Below are 9,856 nucleotides of genomic sequence, written 5' to 3'. Positions count from 1 at the left end.
ACATGTTTGATACAAGTCCCATAAGATGACCATGGACCTAATGGATTCCTATCAACTAGTGATACTCTAGCCTTTGTCATGTGGTAGTGCAACACTTCCTCACCTGTCTGTGCCAACACTGACATAAACAAATGTACTGTAGTGTCAATCAAGTACAGTCTATGCACCAATATATGATTTAATATGTGATATTGCAGGATTGTGTTCTGCTATATGTGTTTACTCTACTGTGCTTTTATTATTGTTTTAGAAAGTGCTCTTTCTACTTATTAACAAAATGTCTCACATCCTGACAGCAGCAGCCTCATAGACCTGATATTTATTGTACTTCTTTATTACTTAATTTTCTGTCATGTCTGATTTAGATACTACCAGTAATAAACTATAAGATAGTAGTAGATATGAATATGTATCCCCTAACCTAGATGTGTAGTAGACTATCCAATTTTGATTTGTGTAAGTGTACCCATGACATACAGTGACAAAATCACCTCCTCACACATCTCTTAGAACATGTTTCCTTGGTTACGAGAAATGTGGCTGTATTTATACCTCTTTGATATGTACAACTTCAATCTCCATTTTTCCTGCCCAATAAATTTACGGCTTTGCAATCTAATATGTAAGAGTTCACAGTCTACACACCACTGTCTTTTATTGCTTTTTCTAACACCACTTTTCAATAAAAGCTTCATGATATAGCTGTCTATGTTGCTTAAACCAGCTGCATTGTACCTGGTAATTATTATCTTCCTTTATGCTTTTGCCTATGCCTGTCTCTTTTGTGTGGCATGTTTGCCATCTTCATTTTTATCCTCAGTCTACCATCATTTCTTCATATTCTTTTTATTCCAAAATTTTTTTTTAAGATTTGTAATTTTTATTTGAAAGGCAGAGTTGTGGAGAGGAGAGACAGATCTTTCACCCGCTCATTTACTCTTCAAATTGCTGAACTAGCCGGAGCTGAGCTGATGAGAAGCCAGGAACCAGGAGCTTCTTTCACATCTCTCCCTGTAGGTTCAGGGGCTGAAGGCTTGAACCATCCTCTGCTGCTTTCCCAGCTATTACTTGGGATTTGTGTCAGAAGTGGAGGAACCAGGACAAGAAGCAGCTCCCAGAGACTAAGCACACACAGCTGCAGGCTAAGCTGACTATGACACTACGCCAGCCCCATTTCTCTATATTCTTTTGTGTATCCTCATTCTTTTTGTTCCCATATGCTTGATTTCTCCTTATACTACAACATTCAGGAATAAACTCATGATTTCTGATTTCTTTTTATAACACATAGATGATTTACTCTATCCATTTTGAACTTAATGTACTGCATTTGTTGAAACAGAACACTGGAGCTCAGATAGAACATTTCTTTTTTATTATTAATTACGTTGCATTATGTGACACAGATTCATAGGCTCTGGGATTCCCCCCACCCCTCCCTGTGCCCTCCTCCCATGGTGGATTCCTCCACCTTGTTGCAGTATTACAGTTCAAATTTAGTCAAGATTCTTTCTTTGCAAACATATGCCAAGCATAGAGTCCAGCATCTTATTGTTTGGATAAATTCAATGGTTTCTTGGGGAGACCATCTCTGGTCTGAAGGTAGAGCTGGCAGAATATCATCCTGATAGAATATTTCTAAGCAAAGTTGATTTCTTCATTGTTAAAGGAAAATATCACTGGTCTACTCTTGGTTTGAGCAGGGTAAAGATCAAGGGTGAACCTGGCATTTGTGCGACAGTGCCACCAACAGCGAGAAGGCTTGGCATTTTCTTTGATATCAGTTTGTAACTCTCAGGAAAGTCACATTTGCATTTTGCACACCAGGACTTTTTGTTTGAGTCTTCAATAGTTTGAAGCACAATATAGTACATATAAAAGTTCCCATGAAATATCCAATGTATGAGCACTGAGTCACCTCCACAGCAAGGAGAGTGTCACAGCAAATCACACTGGTAGGCTTGTTTGTTGACAAATGAGACTAGAAGTGCCCTAGACATGGAAAGTTGTCGTGCAGTGCTTTCCCTGAGAGCTTTTCCTACTATGACCTCCTAAGTATGAAATTCTCACGATTTCATATTTCCTGTTCTTCTTTGCTTTCATTCTGTTTTAGGAAGTAAATAGCAGGGTTATGAAAGTCTGCCATTTGTTTTATTGCAGGACTGTGCCTAGGTGAGTCACTGACCCTTGCTCAAGTCTAAGATCCAGGATGTGTTATGGGACCAACTACAGGTGTCTTGTTCATAGTAAAATGAAAAGGGACAGTGAACTACTCCACAAGAACATTGCAAGAGGGCAAAGAACTGAATTAGAAAGGGATAGCATTATGTCTGTTGCTCTTGAATGTTTTATTCACATCACAACATAAAGCAGTACTCTGGTGAACATTACCACAAGGAAACAAAAGTTCTGGACACTATTGTGGAAATGAGCTAGTCTTCAAGATAAAATTCTTGTGATGCATCTGGTGTCATGGATGCAGCTGACGTTTAAGAATAAGAGCTTATTAAGTTTAAGTCTTACTGTTGTGAAATTTCTAAGGCAGGTGCATATGTACTAAGCCTCAGTGGAATCTTAGTCCTAAAGAAAAAAATCAGTACTATTCATCATGCCTTCACAAAATGTTATGCATTCCTCATGGATTTTCACAATAATTTTGATTTTTAAAACCATACTGCTTTGAAATATTATTTGTCTTTATCACATGATTTGTGTTTCAGCCTAAATGTGTGCCTGAGGTCAGTACCTCACTCAGCCCACCCCAGTCTTTGTTGTAATTCTGAAATGCGTGTGTGTGTGTGTGTATGTGTGTGGCCAAATGTGCACCAATGGCAAAAAGCTAATGAATACTGCCTCAATACTAGAAAATGTGCATGGCTCGTTGTGAATATTCTTTATTGAATATACATTATCTCACCTACAAACCCATAGAACAATCAAGTTCATTCTAAGAGACATGTCCTCACTGTTTCTTTAATATTGCTAGGTGTTTTGTATCAAAATGCTGTGATCAAATATGGTACACTTCTTTTGGGGCTTTACAAATCACCAGGAAACTCAGAAGGAATATTTAGATCCAGGTAAGAGCTAATGAGTATATACAGGGTTCTAGATTCTCTATGAGTAGTCTTACATGTTTTGTCCACTTTCATTTTCCTAATTGTACTCTCTGTGATAGTTTTAAAATAGGCTTTGTTTTTTTTACTAGTATTTTTAGATTCACAGCTGTCATGAACAGCCAAGTCCTAGTCCTCACAAACTACCATCTCTCCCACTATCAACATCCCCCATCAAAATGCCACAATCAGTAAATCCATATTGAACCATCATTATCATCCAAATTCCATAGTTAACCTTAGGGTTTACCCTTGATGTTTCATGTTCCATGGGTCTTGACAAATCTATAGTGGCAGATATGTGCAATTATTTTGTCGTATGGCAGTATCAATGTCACTGCTTTAAAATTCCTGCATGTTCTGCCTATTTGTTCTTTGTTGGCTCTAACCCCCGACAACTACAGTTTTTTTTTTTTTATTGCGTTCATAGTTTTGCCTATTTCAGGGTGTCATATGGTTGCAGTAACATAAAATGTAGCCTTTTCATATTGGTTTAGTAATAAGCAGTTAAGATACCAAGTTTTTTCATGACTTAATAGCTCATTTCTTTTTAGTGCTGAATGATATTCTATTGTCTGAATGTCATTATATTCATTTTTATATTGGGAGAATGAGACATAGTGAGATGAATCATCATCTCTAAAGTCACAGTAACCAGGAAGCTGGAGGTTTTATCTCCAAATCTCCTAATACCAATCCAAAAACTATTCCACAATCGACAACTCTTTCAGAGACAAGGAATGGACATTGCCCAAATGTATATGAATACAAAGGGGAAGCGAGTTTTAACAGGAACTCAAATGAATGCAGTAGTTGTTATATGTTCACTTTTAAGTAAGGGCTGATTGGAATAAGTTATATTTTTTTCCTTTGGTAATCCGGGGAATGATTCATGAAGTGAGAAGTCAGCTACATTAAGAAAAATTTTTAAAGCATAATAGACAAAAAATGGACTATGCACTGGGAGTTTCCTCAGTATGTGGTAGAATTTGAAAAATGTGGAAGGTACATGAATTTGTTGAGAAACAGCTCTATAACCACACTGTCTTATATACCAGCTGTCTTGTTAACAAAGCTAGGTGATGACAAAATAAGAACACTCTCAATGGAATCAAGTTTGTGTTCTCTTTTTTGATCTGTTCTTTCCTCTCTTAAGCAATGTGACAATAGCTTGCACAGTTTAATGTATTACTGTGTTAGATCTGGTGCTAACTACTTTATGAGCATTAACATATTTAAATTCCATTATATGTCTATAATGTAAGTTCTATTAGTCTGCTCATTCCAGACAGTAGGATAGCGCTCATCTGCAGAGAAGTAGCTTTCCCAAGATCAGAAGTTTAGCATAGGTTGGAGTGAAATTGGAACATATCAGAGCCCAGACTTCCATTCATAACCTTTGTTAGGATCTGGCACCAAACATTTACTGAGGTGATTCAGATTTTTCTTCACTGCTTTTGAACAGCGTTTTTAGAGGTTTGAAAGAGTGAGGCAGGCAAACCAAACTCAGCATCCTGATAAACACACTCTGAAATTATCATTTAGGTAAGATGTTCTAAGTCACCTCAAGTTACCCAAAAGTAGGCTTGATACTTGTGATAAGGAAATGCAGAAGTCTATTTTATATCTTGATTCTTTACATTTATATGTAGTTATGCCAAATATGTGTTTTCATTTTTTTAAAAAAGAAACAAACGTCATACGTGGTTTGGCAAATCGGCCGAGGCTCAGCCTTTTCCTCCATATCCCTAAAGAACAGAAAAGAATGTGGTATGTTTTGAACACAGTTTTTGTTCCCTCAATGTTGAGGCATAATTTTAGAAGTGAGAAAATCAAAGATCAGAAATACAGTTTGCTCAATTACCCAAGAGCTTCTAAGTGGTAAAGTTAGAATTTCTATCTTCATTTGTTTACTTCAAAAACTTTTACCCTTTTGTTTATGTCATAGTGCTTCTCGTTAAGTTCAGTTTCTCGGATAAATGTGTTTTTGGTTTTTATATTTCAGCTCTGGTGAATGTGGTATTAGCTGGATGCTTAATAAAGATGGATAAGGTCATTAAAATGTCTGTGTGGAGAGACATCCAGAGCATGTTTTGAGTTTAGTCTTGGCTCTTCGACATTCTCTGAATGTAACTCTTAGATGATCCATCCCACCCTCTGCACTGTACTTTCTGTCTCTCAGACGTGGAGCAACAAATCATAGGGTGTGAACTCGGAAGTCCTGAGGATGAGTTTTGCACCTTTCTGCGTATTATGCTCTTTCATTGCAAAATGAGACAGGGTGTGACCCACTCAGTGGCAAGGCCTATGGTTTCAGGGTGCGCTGCAGATGAAGCCTGTCTGTTTTGTGCCTAAGTTGGATCTTCATCTTGCAAATGTCTCTTGTTTCCAATCTAAAAATAAAGCATGGGGCTCTATACATATGGCTGTTTTGTCTGTTCATGGTGACTTCTGTTAGTATGTGTCTGAATAGGTTATAAAACAATGTTACACATCAAACATGGGTTTGAGTTACTTAAATTCTTCATCTATAACCATGTATAATGTTAGCATTTGTCTTATCTGGTAGCTACAAGGAAAACAAGATCATGAATGTAATGCTTAACAAATAGACAACGATTAGTAGATGTTGGTTGTTTGGGTTGCTTTTCTTCCAGATCACACAGTCCTAACAACAGACTTGGCATAGCATCTAAGTGTTTTGACTGAAAGAGACATGCTCATAGAGTATACTTTGCTGTTTCTCACAGTCTTTGAGTGGCAGCATGGGAGGTTTCTTTCGAGGAAAGAACAGACCACTAGCTTTAATCCCAAGTCAACATGCTCAGTGTGCTCTTACAGGCACATAAGGGTGATGCTCTTTAGATATTATGGATAAATAGAATACTGGCAGAGACTTTGAACTGCAACACCTCATACATTACCTTTAAGTGTTATTATCGGGCCTGATGCGGTGGACTAGCAGCAAAAGTCCTCACCTTGAACACGCCAGGATCCTTCATGAGTGCCGGTTCTAATCCCAGCGACTCCACTTTCCATCCAGCTCCCTGCTTGAGGCCTGGGAAAGTAGCAAAGGATGGCCCAAAGCCTTGGGACCCTGCACTCATGTGGGAGACCCAGAGGAAGCTCCAGGCTCCTGGCTTCAGATTGGCTCAGGTCCAGCCATTGCAGCTGCTTGGGGAATGAATCATTGGACGGAAGATCTTCCTCTCTGTCTCTTCTCCTCTCTGTATATCTGATTTTGCAATAATAATAGATAATATCTTTTAAAAAATAAAATAAATGCTATTATCTAATTACTTGAGAGGCAGAGATACAGAAATAGAGGGATAATGAGAGGTTGAGAGACAAAGAGATCCCCTCCCACCCAAACTTATTTATTCCCTAAATGCCTGCAAGAGCCAGATATGTAGCCCAGGCCCAGAGAACTCAATTCCAGTATCCTACATGGGGGACAAGAAATCAAGTGCTTGAGCAATCATTGCTGACTCTTGGGGTGACCATCAGTAGAAAGGCAGAATCAGGGACCAGAGACAGACACTGTGATGTGGAAGGCAGGTCCCATCTAGAGTTTTAACTTCCTGGCTATATGACTACTCCTAAAAATGTTTTTAAGGAAACAATGAAAGCAAAGCAAGTGCAAGGTGGTCTGCTATTCAGGAGGAAAGAAACATCTAAGCACTAGGAAATTAGGCAAAGTTCAATTTGAGATGAGTTCTGACTGCTCAGCTGGTGATACTGAGACATGAGGCTAGAGGAAGAAGCATCTTTGTGAATACAAAGACTGGAGGATACAGAAGAAAGAATTTGAGGGAGCACAACACACTGTGGGAATGCAAGTGTCTTCATTTGGCTACAGTCCGGTGAGGATCTGAAACTTGAGCAGTAGTTGAGTCTGAAGAAGTGGACAGGAGGGTTTGGTGAACCATGCTAAGGATGTGGATATTGTGTCCAAAGGAACAGGATAATATTGCATGATTTTATACAAAGAATGAAATGCTCATCTTAAAAAAAAAAAACGAACACTTTGTTGCTTATGCAGAAAGGGTTTAAAGTGTATGGTTTTTGGAAGCCAGGTTTAGGCAAAACTACTGTGTAGCTGAGAGATGAAAGAAAATGGAGATTTATAATAAGACTACCAAGAAGGTGGTGAACACATGAGCTACGGTTGAGCTATTTGGGATGACGTTTGGGAGGACTGGCTAACAGCAAGGGTAAATGATTTGGAGAGAAGGGATTTTAATGACTCAGAGGTTTCTGGCCTGGGTAATTAGTTGGATGACTGGTTATCATTAACACCAGCCATAAAGGGGTAGGACTGTGGGTTGTTGGAAGAGGAACAGATTTTTTTTTTAGCCATGGTAAGTTTATTTTCCTAAGGACCATTGGGAGAAGTCCAACAAGTCTTTAGAATTATATCTGGGGTCATGGAATGAGACAAAGGCCATATGACTGAGCAATGCCGTTATTTAGACAAGAGCGGGAACTTCTGCTATGGAAAAAAAATGAGCCAGAGCATTGGACAATGAGAAGTACTTGATTCTGCTTGTAACTGCAGAGACCAGAGACTGTCACTGCATGAGGACAATTATTGGATCAATCTCATCTAAGCACCATAGTTGCAGGCAGGTCAATGGAGCTGCTCACTTTTCCTTGGCAATTCCCGAATGAACCGAGGGCCATGAGGGCCAGAGGAAGCCCACAGGTGATTTCAACTTCTTTTCTTCCCTGTACACTATTCACCTTGACTGAGATAAGTAAATGGGAAGAAGGGCAAAGACAGGATCCACTTGAGTACAGATGGAACACCATAGCTTGTTAAGTTTGGAGATGGACCAATTAAACCTTGCCTATCATGATGCTTTCCTATTTTTGAATGCCGGTGCAAATCGTGGAGAATTGGCAATCTTAATAGTAATCAATGTTTCCCTTTGTGGGAACAGTTTTTCTTTTTTAAAATCAGTGAGTATTTTAAGAGTACTTCTGCCCAAGGTCCCTGCTCCAGAAGCTGCTCCAGAGTGGGAGATTTTTCTTTGAAGAACTCCTTTTTTTTTCAGTTCAGAATTTTAACAGCAATTCTTATGCTAAGAAGGGTCAGGAGATGAGGCATTTCTCATGTTACCCTTCAAGCTACTCATGAATAATGGTCTATATCACCTCTATTGTCTGTCCCCAAACATAGGCAACCAGACAGAGAAATAGAGGAGACTTTAAAGATCACTGAATGAGACAGAAGAGCAAGCAAGGGCTGAGCCTGTGCAAAGAGGTAAAAACAAAACAAAACAAACCAAAAAACAGTCAAGGTAGAACAGATATTTCTGTAGGGAAAATGCTTGAGTAGATTAACTACTCAACAGTTAGAGAGTAACCTAGAATCCCCGGATGAAAGGCAAAAAGAACAACAGAAAAAGTATCCTGGAATCTTCAGAGAGAGATTAAGGCATCCTCACCAGAGAGCAACGTAGCTAAAATAAATTAGGGGTCATTATTCCAGGCTGAATGCATAATGGTCTGAGCAACTCACTGCGGTTTCCATCGTCCCTTCCCAGGGTTCCTTGTGATTTATGCTGCCAGTTGCTGCTGTGCAGAGGAAAGCTGGCTCTCTGAACTCTTCCTTGCTTCACAGTGAATGACTTCCCTTGACTGGAATCTGAGATTGGAAGGGTTTGGGCAGGTAGGAAGTGGGACTGAAAAAAAAAAGAGTTAAGATGATTCTAAATTGGTTTGCTAAGCAGGACCTGTGATGGGCAAGTCCAGGTGTACCTCATGGTACAAAGGTGTGTGTGGAAATTAAGGCTTCTGATAACTTTAATACCCTCCTAACAGAAGACTCACCTAAGACTTTCGAGACAGGGACAACTTTAACAATGAAAACTTGTCCAGGTTTCAGTGCAACACAAGTTGAGTCACTTTGAAATGAGAAGCAGGGACAAAGAGCTTTGTAATCCAGGCGGCCAAAATGTGTGCATTCAGGGGTTTGTAAGCAGATGCACTGAGCACTCCCTTGGTCCTGGGAGAGGACAGTGACAGGTACTTCACATGTCAGCTCAGGCCTTCCTGTCCAGAAGCCTGGCTGCTGTGGGACCCTGTGAGTTTAGTGGAGTCTGGCCTTTTGTTCAGCATCTGTGACATCAGATTTGATGGGTTCTTGGCACCTTCAGAAAAGCAAGTTTTATTCTCCTATATTTTTTATTAGCACTTGTTAGAAGTAAATAGAATGGAACCCTTTAATCTTAACTGGGAATAAAAGAGCTGAGTCTTCTAAATGAGAATAATAATAAGCCTACAGTAAAATCACTTCAATCCTCCAAGACTCTCTTAAGATTACCTCATGCTATACTTGCATTAAGACAGGAAGGGAGCAAAGCAGCCTTGCCCTGTGGGTTTGAATTTCCGTTGTTTTGTTTTTTTAAAGAGTTTAATGCAGGCATCTACTTTCCTTTGCACTCAAGCTAAGAATCCCAGCATTAGTGAAACTAAACCAAGGTGAGCTCTCTTGTGGTCCCTAAGAATGTGCTTTGATGTAGTGGTGCCAGGAGAAGGGTTTCCCAGCCTAGTGGTCTAGTATGTTCAGAGTTCATTTCGAAAGGATGGCTCAGGGACAGCTCCTGATAGTGGGCTGGCCGTCACACCAAAGACTATCTGGATAGAGGTAGTGACAAGCCAGAATCTACAGAATCAGAAACGGAGAATGTCTGGGAAAGGATTTTCTAGACCATTAAGTGTTGTTAGGTGGGGGT

The sequence above is a fragment of the Ochotona princeps genome, chromosome 4 (assembly GCF_030435755.1).
Source record: "Ochotona princeps isolate mOchPri1 chromosome 4, mOchPri1.hap1, whole genome shotgun sequence".
Classification (NCBI taxonomy): Eukaryota; Metazoa; Chordata; class Mammalia; order Lagomorpha; family Ochotonidae; genus Ochotona; species Ochotona princeps.
Note: the sequence above shows the minus strand (reverse complement) of the source record.